This window comes from Haliotis cracherodii, unplaced genomic scaffold (genome assembly GCF_022045235.1).
Source record: "Haliotis cracherodii isolate W230 unplaced genomic scaffold, xgHalCrac1.p SCAF_39, whole genome shotgun sequence".
NCBI lineage: Eukaryota > Metazoa > Mollusca > Gastropoda > Lepetellida > Haliotidae > Haliotis > Haliotis cracherodii.
The window spans coordinates 1,253,203-1,273,321 of record NW_027266296.1 but is presented as its reverse complement, the minus strand read 5'-3'; the positions used below and the strand labels follow the sequence as shown (position 1 = coordinate 1,273,321).

The window sequence follows — 20,119 nt, the reverse complement described above, 5'->3', positions numbered from 1 at the left end:
TCGACAATCCGGACATTGACATCTGTCGGTTTTAGAATAAACTTTACAAAATGACTTGTTTGTTCTATGTTGTATATTTTGACGTATTTTCCATCAAACGTGACAGACTAAGAACACGATCTATACCAGCTGGTCGGGGGTTAAAAAGTTATACTGTGAAATATGAAACTGCTTTTCTTTAAACATTTTAACAGATCGTATTTCATAAATTTATCGATTTCAATCATCACTCCATTTTGTTATTTGAGACGGATTCTAGAAGTCGAAATGATTTCGTACTATATTTCAAAATAATAATTACCAATACTCATTTTTAATTATCTTGTGCATTATCGTTGTTTTATTGCCAGTGAAGTCAAATAGTCATGTGGGAGTAGCACTGTTAGTAATACGACCACAGTGATAAACCGGCACTAGAATTACAAGTACGTCGTACAAAACTGAGGAGCGAAAGAAACTATGCCTCTCTTTTCATTACATCATGTTTGTTTTTCTTGATATTAAGTTAGCGATGTTATATCCACAAAATGAACTCCCCTCGCGCTTAGTCAGCATTCAAAGAATGCTTCTTCGTACATGTGTATAATTTAAGGTAAAACATTCAAGAATTGAAAAAAAAATCGCATGTTATACAACTGCTGATGGGTAAAGTTGACATCTTATCTTTGAAAATCAATAAATTTGCTTTTTCGGCATACATTTACATATAAAACATGGTGGGGGTCATGTGGTTGCAAATTCATTTCTTACCCCAGTCTTCATTGTACCAATACATTTACGAGATGTTGCAGGAATGAATGATGGTTCAATAGAAAATCAAATTTAACAACAGTTCTTTTAATTTTTAATTACAATATACTTTCTTTTGCCCCACAGTTTAGAAAATATCACAATATAGGATATACCACAGAGTTTTACAGTCCGTCATTCCAGCATTTACATTGACATTTGCAATGAACATTTGAAATTAACATTTGACATGGACATTTGACATTAACAATTACATTAACATTTGACATTAACATTTGACATGGACATTTGACATTAACAATTACATTAACATTTGACATGGACAATTGACATTAACATTTGACATTAACATTTAACATTAACAATTACATTAACATTTGACATGGACATTTGACATTAAGATTTGTTATTAACATTTGACATTAACATTTGATATTAACATTTGACATTCACATTTGACATTAACATTTGACATTAACAATTACATTAACATTTGACATGGACATTTGACATTAAGATTTGTTATCAACATTTGACATTAACATTTGATATTCACATTTGACATTAACATTTGACATTAACATTTGACATTAACAATTACATTAACATTTGACATGGACATTTGACATTAAGATTTGTTATTAACATTTGACATTAACATTTGATATTCACATTTGACATTAACATTTGATATTCACAATTTACATTACCATTTGACATTAACATTACATTAACATTTGACATTAATGGTATCAAAGGGATTCTTCCTTACAAGAGTGATTGAGTGAGTTTGGTTTGATTAAAGGGCATTCAAATTTTATTGCAGGCTGAAGATATTTGATGACAGGTAACGTGGGGAAGGGTCGTTTTTATGCTTTTGTTTTCTTGTTTGTTCATGACCAAAATTGTGACTGTGATTCTTCTTTCACTGAAACGAAGCACGGGTGGCCCAGTCGTCTAATGCCCCGCTATTCGCCGTGTAGGGTTGCGTCCCTTGGACACGCCAGGTACCTATGATCGTGGGTTCGAATCCCGGCTCTCCTCGATTATGTTTCTAGGTCTCTCGGCACCATTTCCGTCCTAGTGGATTTCACTAAAGTGGTAAACGTCTGAGACATGCATCACTTTTAGGTTTTCCTCCCACATTAAATTGTTCGATAGGCATTACGTAGAAGTTGACGGATGACAAGGTGGACACGATTTTATGGATAACAATTTCTTTAATACTGTAAAAAGCGACGTTTCGGTATAGATCCTTATAATGTCATATGCCTTTGGTTACGGTAGTTGAAGATAAACTGTTTTCAGGTTTGAGACAAACAAATAGAAATATTTTAGATTGAATGATTGACCTTAATACATTTAAATGAATTGAAAAACCCCCAACATTTTGAAACTTTTCTATCATTCAAGACACATGTCTCATATAAGAAAAAAATACATTCGGAATCCTCTTCATAAGACATATGAAATGCTATATTTTAAATTTTTATTTACATTGAATTGAACACAATTATTCTTGACATTTTGACATGTCACTCTATCAAAAGTGAATGAGCAGCTATAGTTTTACGCCGCTTTTAGAAATATTCCAGCAATATCTTGGCGAGGAACACCAGAAATGAGCTTCACACCCTATCCTTAAAAATCATCAAAATACAAGATATTAGATTTGAGCAACAGAACAATGACATACTTATCACACTTGACTGTCAAACAAAATATATTTGTAACTTAATACTAACATCTGTATTCAGGATGGTCATCTGATCATACCACTCCTTTTAAAGTGACTATTCAATCCTTTGATAAAAGTACCACGATAATCCAAAGATCGTAGAAAGCTAAATATGACAATATCCACATTTTGAGAATATATTTTCAAATGTTCAACAAAAATCCTCATGGCAGATAATATTAAAGTGTTTCCAAATGAAAAACCTATTTCGAAATTTTACATAAATATTTGATCATCCAAGGTGACATTTACTGTCAAACCGTAGCACGGACTCTTGAGTTTCGAGTACTGGACATTGTTTTCTGTGGAGATGTACAGACGTGTGTTCCACTTGATCGCTTGACAGCACGGATGTGCCATTGGTGTGTGTGGATGACATACAAGCGTTACATGACAGTGCTTACTTGACCTGACAATATGTGCTGTTGTACTGGAAGCGGCAGAAACATGTAGAATTTTATCCGTTATTGACAGAGATCTGGATTAGTCCGTGTTCGTATTGGACAGATTTCACCGAATGGATTTGAAAACAACGATGCCTATAACACATATGTCCAACAAGACGCACCAGGGACTCTAAGACTCTGATACAAAATACACGAACCACACCATCAATGCCTGTTGTACATTGTGAACAGATACAATATAAGCCAGGACTATATAGAGAGAACACCTTGGTGTCGTGTTTCCATTGATTTCACAAGCGTCATATTGACAGATGTAACATCAGACATAACCTTACTGGACGACACTGAGGGGCTTGGTGTTGCGATGTCGTGTCGTGGTGTCCACAATCGTTGTATTGACAAACGCCAGTCATGACCTAACTATGCGACGCTGAGAATGTCTTGGTGTCTTGATGTCCACAAGCGTCATGTGAACAAATCCGACGTCAGGTATGACCTTTCCGAGCGACAACGAGGATGTCTTGGCGTCTTGATGTCCACAAGCTTCATGTGATGTTCCGTTCCATTGCTCCAATGTTACCTAAGGCTATGGAGCTGGCACCTAACGTTCTTGGTCACTTTTAGAAAAATCAATCAATTGTCCGCCTTCAGGCTTGCTGAACATATAGTCTCTCAACCCATACTTGACAAAGTCTTTGCAAACTTGGTCCGCCTGTCTAGACTTGTACATCATCGCCTTCATGATAGAATGCCCCGTCACGGCCGTAGGAACCACCGAGAGAAAGTTTGGTAACGTCATTATGCCTTTTATTCCTATTTTGACGTAACATAAAATAGAGAGAGAGGTGTTAAAACAAAAATTTAAACCAACGAACCAAACAAAGCCCAAACAAGTTCGCTGGACATTCTGGCTTTCCCAAACATTGTGCATCTCCCTTCAGAGAATATGTGTATGTCTTGCATCAGTGGTCGAAACAATATTCTGTCTTTATCAAAAGTCCCATCGGGCAAAAGAAAGTATACACCCTGTTTGATGGTGGCTAAACATGAAACATATAATAGTTATTGGATGGTGATGTAATGAGCAGAGTGAAGCAGGTATTGTCAGGATCAGTTTGAGTTGGTTCGCAGATACCAGACATTCAGCCAAGTACGTTTTTACAACGTTTGTAATTCTTTTGGTCAAATCCAATTTTCATGTGTATTCCTTTTGCCAGATAGTATAGTTGGAACATTGTTGAGTGTGACGTTGAGACACAGACACATCCATGTAATTATAACACCCAAATTGTTTATGCGTTCGTCATAGTGTATCATGTTTCACATAAACATTTATGTACTATAATCGAGACTGACTACATGTAATTGCTACCTTCTCAGTCGGAGCATCTCCACTGCACCAACATGTAAAATATCACACTCATGGTCAAACAGATGTGAACAGGTTTTTCAAATTCTATCAATGACCACCTCCGTGGTTAGTGGATACAACATCTTTCAGGAGAGCCGAAGGTCGGTGGTTAGATCCCTGTTCACGTCCTACCTAAATACGTTAAAGGATGGTAGTTGTTGTTACCCTGCCTGGTCGCGACATCAAGGGGATAAAAACACTTTGATCTACTTGGTCTGAACCAACAGCATTTTCTGCGATAAAGAAGAACGCAAATTGAAATAAAACGATTCAGTTTTGAGGTCGTTGAACCTTTACATTCATCTTAATCTTCACAACAAATGTCCTTATCTTTAAGATTGTAGAACAGTCTTCTGAAACTGTATTTGAAGTATTGCTTTTTATATAAGATTTGACAATATTGCGAATATGACACAGCCTCTAAATTGGAAATGGCGCCGCATGGAGTGCTCGATTTAATGGGGTTTTTTTATGAGGTAACCGTCGCGTATTGGAGATGAAGATATATTACAATACTATTACCAATATTTTACATATTAGATAACAAAACCATGCTATATTCTATTTCGTTGCCATAGATACAACCAACACAGGGGAACATTCGTGAGGAGAAAAAGCAATACACCACGATTAACGATTTGATGTCTTCCCATTTCATATACGTTTAAGAGACTTGGGGATGATTTACGATGCTACATAGATGCTGTTGGTGAATGTGTGGCCTTTGATGTACACTGTATACGACTGTCTGACAAGTATTACATCAACGATATAGCGTCATTAAATCTATATCTAAAGGTTGACTGATACAATCATTTCAGGTTTTCTCCAATAAAATATTTTATTCCTGTGGAAAACCAATGATTATCTAATATTTGGCTATTTTGAAAGTTTGATTAAGATATCATACATATACATAATTAACCTATTCCTTAAGGTCACAAACTAAGCTGCCATGTAAAAGAAAGTATGTACCCTGTTTGATGATGGCCAGAATGATACAAACAAGAAATTGTTATTCATGGGGATGTACTTGTATTTGATACGATTCATGGTTTAGACCTCAAGTTTTCAATATTTCGGCGACTATTCGCTGCCTAACAACGATTTGATAACAGTTGTTGGTCAGTCCAACAGTCAAGTTTATACTTTTCCTGAGAATTTATTATTAACGATTGAAGTTGTTACCTGTATGGAAAATGTAGCACCTTGCAGCATCTCCTTCGGCGACGACGAAAGTTTCAGAGTCTTCGAAATACGCCACTGTCTCCAAACCCTGAGACAACTTGATCTCAAAGAGTCGTGGGCTGAACTTCATTAGTTTCAAAGCGAACGAGTCTCTTAAGGAATTTTCAGAGGTACTCTTGTAGGTGTTGCAACACGATATATTAAACACAGCCTTCGTGGGCAAGTGGGTACAGCGTCTGCCAAGAGAGCTGAAGGTTTGTGGTTCGATCCCCTGGTCCCATCATAACAAAAGACGTTAAAAGATGGTTCTTGCTGTCATACCGCCTGACGCTCGGGACTAAGGGGATATAACAAGGGCTGGTAGAATGTGTCTGAAGGATATCCATGTTAAACTACGGTGTGGTATCTCAGTGGGCTAGTACTACAGAAACCGGTAAAAGTCCGGACTAGCACAAGCAGCTTCACATGCATACACATCGCTATTTAAGTGCCATAATCTTGAACGGGAAAAATAAACCCTACCTCTCGCTACATAAATCATGATGGTAAACATGTACTTTGTTCATTTAAAAGATTTTGATGATCACGTATTGAATTCCTTTTCCTATACCTGGGTTTCTGGCACCCTATTGACTGTTGGGATTAAGTGGTCAGTGACCTGGCTGTTTGGTCATCATCGCAAAGTTGCATCCCTTGGGCACGCCAAAAATATATAACAGTTGTTTCCAATCCCGGTTCGCCCCGATTATGTTTCAAGATCTGTCAGCACTGCTCATGTGTTTCACTGGAACGGTAAACGTGTAAGACCTGAATCACTTGGGACATTCCTACCACATCCAGCTGACACGCCGTGAAATAACGGGAATACGGTTTAAATCGGCATCCAGAGGGTTAACGCCGATTTGAACCGTATTCCCGTTATAACTAGAACACTATTCAAAACGTCCTTGTGCCCAACTCACTCCGTCACCCTTAACTGTCACCCCATGGCATAAGTGTAATATAATTTAAAACGTAGTTGAATCCAACCACTCACTAACTGATTTGAAATGGAACAGAAGAAAGATTTATTCTGCGTTGTTTTCATTATCCGAACCCGTAACACATTACTGAATACAAGTTAAAGTATCAGGCACCGGTATCTTTTACGTGCCCCTGAATGCTACTTCACTGTATTTACGTCTTGGAAGAAAGACAAGCAACACCAGACTTTTTCAAGCAAATGTCTGAAAACGTCTGAAGTACGTGGCCCATCTGTCTGTTGCATGCAATGCCTTTATATTCAAAGGACACATTTATATCCGTGGGCCTGGAAGGAAGCAGAGTGAAGTGTAATAATTCTCACACGTCCATTATCCGCGAGCTATTTACGTCTGTTCTATTAACGCAGCTGAGTCGTATATGTCACTGCGACATTAGATGCATTGTAGGATTTTACGTCTTTCCGTAAAGTAGGCTGCCAAATGTCATGAAAGATCTATGGCAACTCATACTAATTCGTATATTTCGCCACGACTTCAAAGTCCTGGAGTTGCACTGTGGGATATATGGTCTTGACGTAAAGTGGACATCCAAATGTCTTGAAAGATCTATGGCAGCTCTGATCAGTTCGTATACTTCGCCACCGAGTTGCATTCTGGGATATGCGGTCTTGACGTAAAGTGGAACGAAACGTGAACAAGATCTATGGCACTTCTGCCTAATTCTCCGAACAGCGGACACTCCACCGTCTTCTTCACGTTCAAAGGAATCACTCACCACTTCATGGAGTCTGATTAAAACATACAATACAAAAATCGATGAGTCGGTATCACTTTAAACCGAGCAAAATACAATGACCCTTTCAAAGGGCAACTCTCAACTCGCCTTTCGGAAGCCAGCTTCAAAGAGTTAATTGATCTAACTGCATCTTCATCCATCCCCAAAATGTTTGCTATCATGATAATAAAACATGCTTCAATCACATCTGGAGGTCATGTTGTTTAAGATGGGGTTATAATTGTGAACTTTGTGTAGTCATGTCCTCTACTACCGGATATTGAAAAGATAAATGGGATTTTTTTGAGAAACACATTCTCAACTCGTTGAAGGCGAGGAGGCTGGACGACGAAGGAAATTACAAACTTTCATTCAAGCGTCATAATGGGTTCTGACCTCCACATTTCTCAATTACCTAGGTACATAAGACCATGTACGTTTAATTCAAATGCCACGGAAAGACCATACTAAGCTTTCAACGCCAAGGTTACACAATCAAAGACCTGGTTAAGTCACTCCAGAAATATTTTGGAAGACATTCAGAGGAAGTTTCTGAATATGACACGTTGCTTGTCAACATGATGGGCGATGCTATCCTACAGTATAACCTTCACATGGAGTTTTCACACCTCCTCACACACTTGCACTTAAATGTTTGCTGTGCACAGAACACCTGGTGCCATGGCTGATTTTCGGCAATCAATTGGCATATATTTCACTCTTTTTTTTGTATTTTACATCCAATGGATTATGCTACTGCAAATATTCCCTATTAATTTTTATCTGGCATTGAGATCTAGCATTAGTCAAGTGGTAAATCGTTTGATCTTCACAAATGTGTTCTTTTCCTAATGTCATTTTGAAACAAACTCTATTGTCCCCGTCATGATATGGCAGAAATATTGCAAATCCCGGACCTTCACGGGAGAGAAGAACGGCCTGCTGAAGACCAATTCTAACCCGGATCTTCACAGGGGACAACCATGGGCTGCTGATGACCAATTCTAACCCGGATCTACACGGGGAACAAGCATGGGCTGCTGAAGACCAATTCTTACCCGGATATTCATGGGATTGGAAGAAGACAAGGTTGTGTTGCTGAAGATCAATTCTAAAGGGATTTTCACTGGGGACAAGCATGGATTGTTGAAGACCGTTATGTTTTAACTAATGGCAATTCGGAAGAGAATATATAGATGTCAACTTCTTTATTATAAGGAACACATCGTTGTAAGTATCTGCTCGTCCGTCAGGACGAGTATTTGATAATTTAAGCTTGCCCGACATCAGTTACCACTCGTCAATACGAGCGGACGAGTGGATTTTTCGAGCCCTGTAGATGTCAACTTCTTTATTATAAGGAACACATCGTTGTGTTCCTCATACTAAAGAAGTTGACATCCATATATTTCTCTTCCTTATGTGTATCACTTTTTTGCCTTTCAAAGACCTGGCAATTCGGAAGATAATATATGGATGTCAACTTCTTTATTTATAAGAAACACAGCTTGTCAGGTCAAAGTGCAAGTTATGGACTCGTCTCTCCGGCATGGGGACATTGTGCTGCTCCGGCGGCCACCGCAGTGTACGTATGATCTACGAACTCGTCGCTAAGTCTCATCGTACGCACCGCCTTTCCATTAGCTCCAAACGATGACGAGTTTCCGGCCAGGGATGTATTCTTTTCTTTTGTATGGTTGCGGGTAAACTGCAAAAAGAGAATGTAACGGTTAATTAAGGGTCGTTACGATGATTTAAACAATAAACATATTTTCAAAACGTCCAGATAATCGAATTGATCAATATTTGTTTTCCAAAATAATTTTGTTTTTTAGAATATAAATGTTTTGTGTGTGATACGTGTATATATTAATTTATTTTATAATAAGTTTAATCGATGTTTGTTTACCAAGTTCTGGGAGTTTAAAGGTTTCTTGGATTTACATAGTGTGCACACAGTTTGTTATGTATATAACTCCATAAACACATAAAACAATATTGAAAACAATTCTTGTAAATAAATACGTCAACAACAATAATTTCACAGATGTTGTTATTAAATCACCAACCCACAAAGAAACTGCAGACAAAAATACGAAATCATCAGTCAGTTTGTGGGCGAATGGCCTAATTTCTTTTGATTTATTGAAACATAAACGCAAAAACTTTTGCAATTTGTATATTCGAGTAATCCGTAATCGAGTAATATCGAGTAATCCGAAGCTTGAGACAAACGGAGGCCAATATTAGACCATAGTTCCCATACCCATTCTGCAGACCACGGAACTAATCGTCTAAATGGAATATCAAGTTAAACGACTTAGAGTTAACCATGTTTCACTACACCATCAAGGAAGTACGTCCCCAACACAGCAATTTGAAGCATTTGTTGACGGTTTGGCAAAACATGCCGTCATACTGGTTTCAACTGTGACATATTTCCTAACGCAATGACCTCAAATAATGCACTATTATATCCCTTCAGGGAAGGATTCGGAGACACAGCACACTCCACAACACATAACCTCCATCAACGTTCAATTGCCACAATGCCGAGTCTTTCCCCAAGGAGTGCAAATCAAGGCTCCTGCCTAAATCCTATCAAAGTCACTGTAGAATGTTGAGACTCCATGTAATTTAGTTGACATCGAGGCTTAATTGAATATTTTGACCCAGGTGAGGTCTTGTCTTGTTTGCATGCAAGGAGGAGAGGCTTGTCCCTGATAATTTGCTGTTATCACGATATCCTGTTGTTTGGGGCATAAAATGCTGTTATCAACATGTAATGGGGCAGTACTGCATCATCTTGGTGTTCCCATTATGAGGGAGTCAAGCGGGTGTCAGGTCATCTTGTTTTGTCTTGGGGTACATAGGCATTTCTTCTCGGGCTTCTTAAAGATGATTGAGTGAGTGACTTCTCGAGCGTTGAATCCACACCATTGTCTTTGAAGGGGTAGCAATCGTTCGGTAATAATTTGGTAATTCTAACGAATTGAATGAACACGACGGATAAAGGGAGTTTCAATGTGAATATAAATACTACTCAAAAGTGATTGAGTGAGTTTATCGCTGCCGCACTGAACAGTATTCCAGTAGATCACGGCTTGTCAACTTTATGTGGGAGGAAAGCCTGCAGTCATCCAGGCCTCAGACGTTTTCCCACGAGCACGGGTACGGTGCTGAAAAAAACCCTAGAAGTATAATGGGGGCGAACCGGGATTCGAATCTGGATAGGTTCCTGGCGTCCCCAAGGGACGCAACTCTGCACTGCGAAAAGGTTTATTTCGTATAACTATCATGCCATGACAGATTTACTATCATATAGTAATAGAAATGAATTGGGTGTCCTTTAACTTCTTTATGAAATATATTTACTGGTTATCAACACAGTGAAACCTCGATAATCCGGACTCAGTGAGTACGGAACTACGTTTTACGTACACTTGATTTTAGGAACACCTTCACTAATACCAAAGAAAACTGATTGCTTTATCCGGACATTTGATAATCCATACGATTTCACTGAGACCCGAACCCTGCGGATTAACGAGATTTAGTTTGACTGTAATCCACACTGTTATAATACCCCAGGGGCAGACAACTGCATGTATTAATACTATGAAGAATAGCGAGTGAGTGAGTTTGATTATACGCCACTTTTAGCAATATTCCAGCAATGTCATGGCAGGGTACACCAGAAATGGACTTCACGCATTGTACCCATGTCGGGAATCGAACCCGGGTCTTCAGTGTGACGAGCAAACGCTTTAACCACTGGGCTATCTTTTAACAATATCAGTAAATATGCGGCGAGTTTTCTGACTGTCTAGTTGACAACACTGTTATGCGGCATCAGGCAACGCACCCACACCCACACACAAACCCACCCACACCCAAACACACACACACTCACACTCACACACACACACACACACACACCGGATCTTGTCAAGACGAAAAGAAGAGCCTTGGGTAGGTTATATATTGCCACATGCGAGGTGGAATTCTAACGTGTCAAGAAGGAGACCAAGGCCAGTCTAGTTATTGGGTCGCTACTTCATGTATGAAACTCGGAACTAATGAAAGATTTCAGTAGAGAAGAAACACCGGGGAAAGTCTTCACCTCATAAGTCCAGATTTTGATTGATCAAATCTAAAATAATATAAACAAGGCCAAGGTCGTCATTGTGTCGGGCTTCCGCGTTTGTTTGTTTCGTGGATCGGGGGATTTCGTATTCGGCAGTTCCTCTCAACGCCTATTGTTTTCGACGCTCAAGGAGCGGATATGGGCCTAAAAATCCGAAAATCGACAACCATTGGACACATCCATTAATATTGTTGAGGGATTATCTAATCCAGGTTTATACGTAGTGGCGGCAAACTGGACTCTACTTTATGATTCTTATTGAACAATTTCCATTTTTAAGCTGTTTGTTCGTTTCGTGGATTGGTGGATTTCGTAAAGAACGGATGTTGGCCTCAAAATCCGAGAACCGACAATCACTGGACACGTCCATTAATATTGTTGAGGGATTATCTGATCCAGGTTTATACGGAGTGGCTGCAAGCTGGACTCTACTTTATGACTTTTATTTAACAATTTCCAATTTTAATTTGTTTGGAATTGTTTTGTTTTGATTTTCCTGCTTAAGGAATCCAACCACTCTCACTGACTGATTTGAAATGGAACAGAAGAAAGATTTATTCTGTGTTGTTTTCATTATCCGAACCCGTAACACATTACTGAATACAAGTTAAAGTATCAGACACCGGTAACTTTACGAGCCCCTGAATGCTACTTCACTGTATTAACGTCTTGGAAGAAAGACACGCAACACCAGACTTTTTCAAGCAAATGTCTGAAAACGTCTGAAGTACGTTGCCTGTCTGTTTGTTGCATGCAATGCCTTTATATTCTAAGGACACATTTATATCCGTTGGCCTGGAAGGAAGCAGAGAGAAGTGTAATAATTCTCACACGTCCATTATCCGCGAGCTAGTTACGTCTGTTCTATAAACGCAGCTCAGTCGTATATGTCACCGCGACATTAATGCGCCGTAGATGCATTGTGGGATTTTACGTCTTTCTGTAAAGTAGGCTGCCAAATCAATGTCGTGAAAGATCTATGGCAGCTCATCCTAATTCGTATATTTCGCCAGGACTTCAAAGTCCCAGAGTTGCATTGTGGGATATATGGTCTTGGCGTGAAGTGGAACGAAATGTGAACAAGATCTATGGCACTCCTGCCTAATTCTCCGAAGAGCGGACACTCCACCGTCTTTATTCCCGTTCAAAGGAATCATTCACCACTTCACGGAGTCTGATTAAAACATACACTACAAAAATCGATGAGTCGGTATCATTTTAAACCGAGCACCAACTAAGCAAAATTAAATGACCCTTTCAAAGGACAACTCTCAACTCGCCTTTCAAAGGCCAGCTTCAAAGAGTTAATTAATCTAACTGCATCTTCATCCACCCTCAAAATGTTTGTTATCATGATAATGAAACATGCTTCAATCCCATCTGGAGGCCATATTGTATGCATTGGAGGGTGCATGGTTTCAGGGAAACCTCTCGTACTACTTTATTCTAAAACTAAAACCAAACACTAGGTGAAGATGGGGAGAAAATTTTGAACTTTGTGCAGTGATGTTCTCTTCTCCCGGATATTGAAACGATAAATCTAATCGTGTTATTGTGAAACACATTCTCAACTCGTTGAAGGCAAGGAGGAGGCTGGACAACAAAGGAAATTACAACTTCGCACATTCCATACCGTTATTTCGAGACGAAGGATGGGATCTGACCTCCACATTTCTCAATTACCTAGAGTATGTACATTTGATTCAAATGTCACGGAAAGACCCCACTAAGCTTTCAACGCCAAGGTTACACCATCAAAGACCTGCTTGGTTAAGTCACTCCAGAAATATTTTGGAAAACATTCAGAGGAACTTTCTGAATATGACACGTTGCTTGTCAACATAACCTTCACATGGAGTTTTAACATTTCCTTACTCACTGGCACTCTAATGTAAATTGCTGTGCTAACGGTAGAGCAAGGCATGGAGCACCTGGTGCCATGGCTGATTTTCGGCAATCAATTGACATAATGTTCACATCCTTTTTGCCTTTTTCATCCTATGGAATATGCTACGACGATTAGTATTTTGTGTTTACATCTAGCATTCGTCTAGTAGTTAAGCGTTTGATATACACAAATGTGTTCTATTCTTAATGTCAGTTTATTACAGACTCTATTGTTACCGTCTCGATACGGCTGAAATATTGCCAACCTCAGACTTTCACGGGGTAGAAGCATTGGCTGCTGAAGACAAATTCTAACCCGGATGTTCACGGGGGACAACCGTGTGCTGCTGGTCCAATTCTAATCCGGATCATCGATAATGATGATGGTGACTGTAATGATGGTCATCAAAGGTACGATAAAAGTGATGATAATTATACCGATAATGATGATGACATGTAGATAATGCAGATATGACTATATACTCACCGATCTATCTAACACAACCCGTAATGTTTTCAATAAAGGCGATTCGCATTTCTTTAACTATAAGCGTCATATAACGGGACTTGGAACTGCCAAAGAGAATCCTGTTAATCCATAACATTCGCTTGTATCTGTCCCGTAGGCTGTCAGGTCAAAGTGACAAGTTATGGACTCGTCTCTCCGGCATGGGAATATTGTGCTGCTACGGGCGTTCCAGTGGCGGCCACCGCAGCGTACGCCTTACACGTATGCGGTACGAACTGGTCGCTAAGTCCCATCGTACGCACCGCCTGGCCATTAGCTCCATCACAAACGATGACGAGTTTCCAGCCAGGGATGTATTCTATTTCCTTTGTATGGTCGCGGGTAAACTGCAAAAAGAGAATGTTACCGTAAATTAAGGGTCGTTACGATCATTTGAACAATAACAATTTTTTCCAAAAAATACCCGTCCAGAATGGAGCAATATTTGTTTTTCATATGAATTTAGTTTATAATAAATTGAAGCGATATTTCTTTACTAAGTTATGGGAGGTTAAGGTTTTCGAATCATTTTATTTACCGTTATTTTTCACGGCTACTTTGCCTTTTACGTCCAGTGGAATCTGTTTCGGCAGATAATCGGTACTTATTCTCTGGCGTTGACGTTTTATATAAACATTGAACTGAACTTCGTTAACACTGAAGTTTGAAGGACAATTAATATTCGACTTCAATATTTGTTGCGTGTTTTTTAAGTATTAACATAAAGGCCGATATTTATATATTCGAGTAGTCCGTAATCGAATAATATCGAGTAATCCATAGCTCGAGACAAGCGGAGGCCGACATTAGACCATAGTCTCGATCTTCTGGATTCTGCAGGTTGCGGAACTAATCGTTGGGATATCGAGTTAGACGACTTCAAGTAACCAGGTATCACTACACCGTCAAGGAAGTACGTCCCCAACACAGCGACTTGAAAGCATTTGTTGACGGTTTTGCAAAACATGCCGCCATACTCGTTTCAACTGTGACATCTTTCCTAATGCAATGACCTCAAATAACGCACTATAATATCCCTTCAGTGAAAGATTCGGAAACACATCAACCCTCCACAACACATAACCTCCATCAACGTTCAATTGTCACAATGCTGAGTCTTACCCTAGAGATGGCAAATAAAGGCTCCTGCCTAAATCCTATCAAAGTCACTGCAGAATGTTGAGACTCCGTGTTATTTAGTTGACATCGAGGCTTAATTGAATATTTGACCCAGGTGAGGTCTTGTCTTATTTGCGTGCAGGAGGGGCTTATCCCTGATAATTTGCTGTTATCACGATATCCTGTTGTTTGGGGCATAACATGCTGTTATCAACATGTAATGGGGCAGTACTGCATCATCTTGGTGTTCCCATTATGAGGGAGTCAAGTGGGTGTGAGGTCACCTTGTTTTGTCTTGAGGTACATTGGCCTTTTCTGTCGGGCTTCTTGAAGATGAGAGAGTGAGTGACTTCTCGAGCCTTGAATCCACACCATCTTTGAAGGGGGAGCTAATGTTCGGTAATACTTTGGTAATTCGGACGAATTGAATGAACACGACGGATAAAGGGAGTTTCAATGTGAATATAAATACTACTCAAAAGTGACTGAGTGAGTTGGGTTTATCGCCGCCGCACTGAACAGTATTCCAGTAGATCACGGCGTGTCAACTTAATGTGGGAGGAAAGCCTGCAGTCATCCAGGCCTCAGACGTTTTCCCACGAGCACGGTGTTGCAAAACCTAGAAGTATAATGTGGGCGATCCGGGATTCGAACCTGGATAGGTTCCTGGCGTGCCCAAGGGACGCAACTCTGCACTGCGAAAAGGTTTATTTCATATAACTATAATGCCATGACAGATTTACTATTATATAGTAAGAGAAATGAATTGGGTGTCCTTTAGTTTCTGTATGTAATATATTTACTGGTGAAAACTCGATAATTCGGACTCAGTGAGTACGGAACTACGTATAACGGACACTTGCTTTTAGGAACACCTTCTCTAATACCAAAGAAAACTGATTGCTTTATCCATACGATTTCACTGAGACCCGAACCCTGCGGATTAACGAGATTTTAGTTTGACTGTAATCCACACTGTTATAATACCCGAGGGGCTGACAATTGCATGTATTAATATAATGAAGAATAGTGAGTGAGTGAGTTGGGTGTTTGTCTTCCGTTAATATAATCTATTTTAGTTTCAACAAAATCTGTAAATGTGCGCCGAGTTTTCTGACTGTCTAGTTGACAACACTGTTATGCGGCATCAGGCAACGCGCGCGCGCGCGCGCACGCACGCACGCACGCACACACACACACACACACACACATTCTTTTATGCCGATAGGGTAGGGCGTACTTACTATTGTCGGATTGTCGGCAACAACTGGTGTCATCACTTATTTTCACCGATCCATTAATTTCACCACTATGTTGCCATTTACGCCCAATGAAATCTGTGTCGGCGGTTAAGTGAGGTTAATACTATCAGGCGTTGACGTGTTACATATATTTGATGTAGACGATGACATATACATTGTCTACCGTCCACGTATATACAATCAATCATACAAGTGATGCAGTAAGGTCCACGGAAGAGAGTGATCATGATGCTATTAAGGATAATTAAACTGGGAGGCTGCTCTCCGTGGAGACGTAACACTGTCGCTGCCATGGGTATCCATCCCATCTGTTTTATCATTAATTTGCTGGGGAGACTATTGATAATGGAAAGTTGTTTCTCGGCAGGCTAAATACACCGCCAGCCGGATGTCATAACGCCGCAGCATATAGATGGGATGTCGTGGGGGGTGTATGTAATTCCAATATTGCTTTCGTTGATCGTGTTTAATATGATATTCGTATGAAACTGATATATTTTTTGGTTGCCTTGAATATTACATTTTCAATGCCCAGCGTCATGTTTCACGAGTGAGTGAGTGAGTGAGTGAGTGACGTGAATTAAATGAGTTCGTAAGTTCGTAAGTGGGATTGTTTAGATATCCGCAGAACTATTTGTTCGATATTTTGTCCAAACCAATACATGCCATAAGCAAAGTCATCACTGGACCTATCTAAAATCTTATAAATGTATCGATCGAATATATCAACAAAGAAAATGAATGATATATGATATACAAAATATGGAACCATTTCTGAAATTCAGATTATCTGAAAAAATCAATTTAGGATAGCGGTTCAGAATTTCTGCACAGTCTGCAATATCAATAGGATGATGCCATTTTGACTATAACAACTCGCTGATGAATATAATGACTGTCAACGCTAAACAGTACCTAGACGATAGGGCGTTTAGTTATCAAACGAGAAACTCATTGTTGTGACTGTAAGCCATTCATGCTGGTGCCTAAGCAGTACATGAATAATTCAAGACCATGCATTATTATCGCCCGTATACTTCCCATCTGTTGGACACGATACAGATCTTGATGACGTCCTGTCATTATGTCTTGCATATTGAAGCGAGGATTTCATTGAGGCGAGTTCTTAAGGTATACCGCTATATAGAGTTTTTCAGTGATACCTCGAGTCATCCTATGTGGGGGTAAAACCCACAGTTATGAAGGGCCTAGACATTTACCAAGGTTAAGGTGCCGACAAACCAAGAGTCCTAAATCAGGGCGAATCTGGTATTCGAGCCACGATCTTTTCCTGGCACACCTAAGGGACACAACTCTACACGTTGAATTGTGTCGCCTTGTGCGATCAGCCATCATTGTCCATACTCATAAATTGTATATATTTTAATATATATTTTATTTTGAAAAAGTCGAATATTGGGATGCATAGAGTAGCGTCCTGAATCCCATATGCATTGATATGGTGCTGACAAACCAAGAGTCATAATAAGGGAGAATTTAAAAAATTATAATTCTTCAATATCCTTAAAATAATCATAAATGTATCACGTTTTACATACCCTCATCGAAAGAACTACAGAGGCCGTCAGCACAATGTCATTAAAATCAGATCTTTTACTCCGATACAATACCTCTCTTTATGGAAGGTCTGAAGTCTTTTGCGTGAGAGGTCGCGTCAGGTACGTGAATCTGGACGTTTTGTCCACATTAATATAAGTAACCACTGAGCTACTCCAGCGCCATTTAAATCCGCCAGTATCAAGATCTTGCTAAACTACATTTCATGTTTATCGTATTCCTATTGAACGCTTTTAGTGGTGAAAATAACTGACAAAATATTTACATAGCTAACATTCGATCTGTCTCCTTTGACTCGGGGGATTGGGCAATTTCGCCTTTCTCATACTAAAATATGATGAATTTATGTGTCAGCAGCCAAATTGCTCATTTGTCACCGCCGTAGAATTATATGAAATGTTATCACTATTTTTCATTTTTTTGAATGACAAAAGTATTGATTCGTTCTTTTAATTACACGTTAAATTTCCAGAAGCTGTGGCGTCGAGAAGAGCGCCATATTTCTTCTACAGATAGTTTACTTCATACCTGAAGCTGCAGCAGGAAGACATGGTGACATTTCCCCTCGCTCTGACCGCACTGTCTCCTATTGATTTGAAAAATTGCGTTTTTGTTGAAGTGCGTGTAATTGCTGTACTCGAGAAAGATTGGGAGGTAAAGGATCAACCTTGCATATCAAATTGACATCAGGACCTAGATGCAATAACCGTGAACGATGGGGTCCCTTTCGACAGGTCTTTCTTGAAGAAACATCTTGAAATTGATTTCTGTTGCTTTCCCCAAAGAATACTTCTTCAAGTCAAAACTAGGAAGATAATAGGTATTTATTTTTCCACTCAGGATATTGAACTCATAGCTCGCTGTTGGAGACAGTGCACGCTCTGTTATGTGACGTCACGTCTCCGACATCGAGTGTCATCTGAGATATCTGTACAGGATAGTGAAGGAGTAAATACGTGTATCTTTGATTGTGACGTCAACAAGAATGTTTTTGAAGTGTGCATGTTTCAACAATTTGTCACGTACGTCATGACTGACAGATCGAGGCGGTGAATATAACATGAGTTAAAGGGCTGCTTGGTTCGCTGGAAATCGGTGATGACACCAGGTGTTCGCGAAAGGGGTAAGCATGGTTGTCCTACCGGTAACATCCTGTCATACGACGGCAGTCTGTCAACAAACCTGACAATCATGTGATGGTGCAGGAAATCGACTGACACGAGAGCACATTTACTGATTTTGTTGAAACGAAAAGCAGATCAAAGCAAAATGAGAGAAAAAATCGTTGTATCATTTTTGTCCAGTGAGAATTGACATTTTTGCGTAAAAGGAAATAATAATTGTTTGGGAAAGATTATAATTAAACGTTACGTCTGAGGTGATCTTCATGCACAATACATTTGTTGTGAGAATGTAGTCCTACAACACAGGAAGTTAGGGTGCCGCCAAATCACTATTCCAGCTATATACGCTAGTCGATCTGGGCCGGACGTATCAGTGATTGATATTATGATCAACGATTCACACCGTCGGGGTACGCTGACAAGGAGCCCGACCACCCGATTCATGAAGCCGTCTCGTACCACAAGCAAAGATTGCTTGTGATCAGTTCTAACTTGGAATTCGGATAAGTCAAGGATACAAATTATTGCTTCAGCTGAAACATTTATCGTGTTTTTCTATCACCAAAGACATTGCGCTATCATGGATCGCCCAGTCGCCTACCACGTCAGAGTTCAATGTTCAGAGTTGCCTTCCTGAAGCGTGCCAGGATCCGAAGACATTTTACTAAGCTCACACCCATACCTTTGATTTTTAGGAATTTTAGGCTTGTGGTTTAAATGGCCAAATAGCTCTGAACAGAGTTGGGTCCCTTTGACGTATGTCTAAATTCCAGATTCACCAGATTATGGACCTCGATTAGTTCCAACAAAACATGCGCTGGCGGCTTTGTTACAATGCAGTACGGCATATATGCACTATGCAATGATTTATGAACAGTTATTCTATAACGATAGAAGGACGTGAAGTCAAATCTGTAAGCCAGATGCTACACCCTCCGTCCAGAATAACATCTGAATCTTCAAACGTGTTAACTCTATGTGCCGTATGGATACAACTGACAGAAATGAAAAGCTTTGCACTGGCAGGCAGGTGTGTACATGTATGTTGTGAGCAGATCTATCCTGCAGTGGCTCGAGCACAAGAGAGGCTGCAGTCCTTGGGAATAGGAGGGAGCGTGTTGTTCTCACAATTTGAATACAAGCCAAGCACTGTAAATATAGGCGACACAACCCTTGCCATATTCACTGTTCTATTTCGACTATCTCGACTATGTTTCTAAACGCAAACCAAACCGTGCCCCT

The 20,119-nt window shown here is 39.7% G+C and overlaps 1 pseudogene; it reads right to left on the bottom strand.

The window, feature by feature from the left end:
• Positions 1 to 3,496: 3,496 nt before the first annotated feature.
• On the bottom strand, positions 3,497 to 14,789 carry LOC139478106 (uncharacterized; annotated as a pseudogene).
• Between the last annotated feature and the right edge of the window lie 5,330 nt (positions 14,790 to 20,119).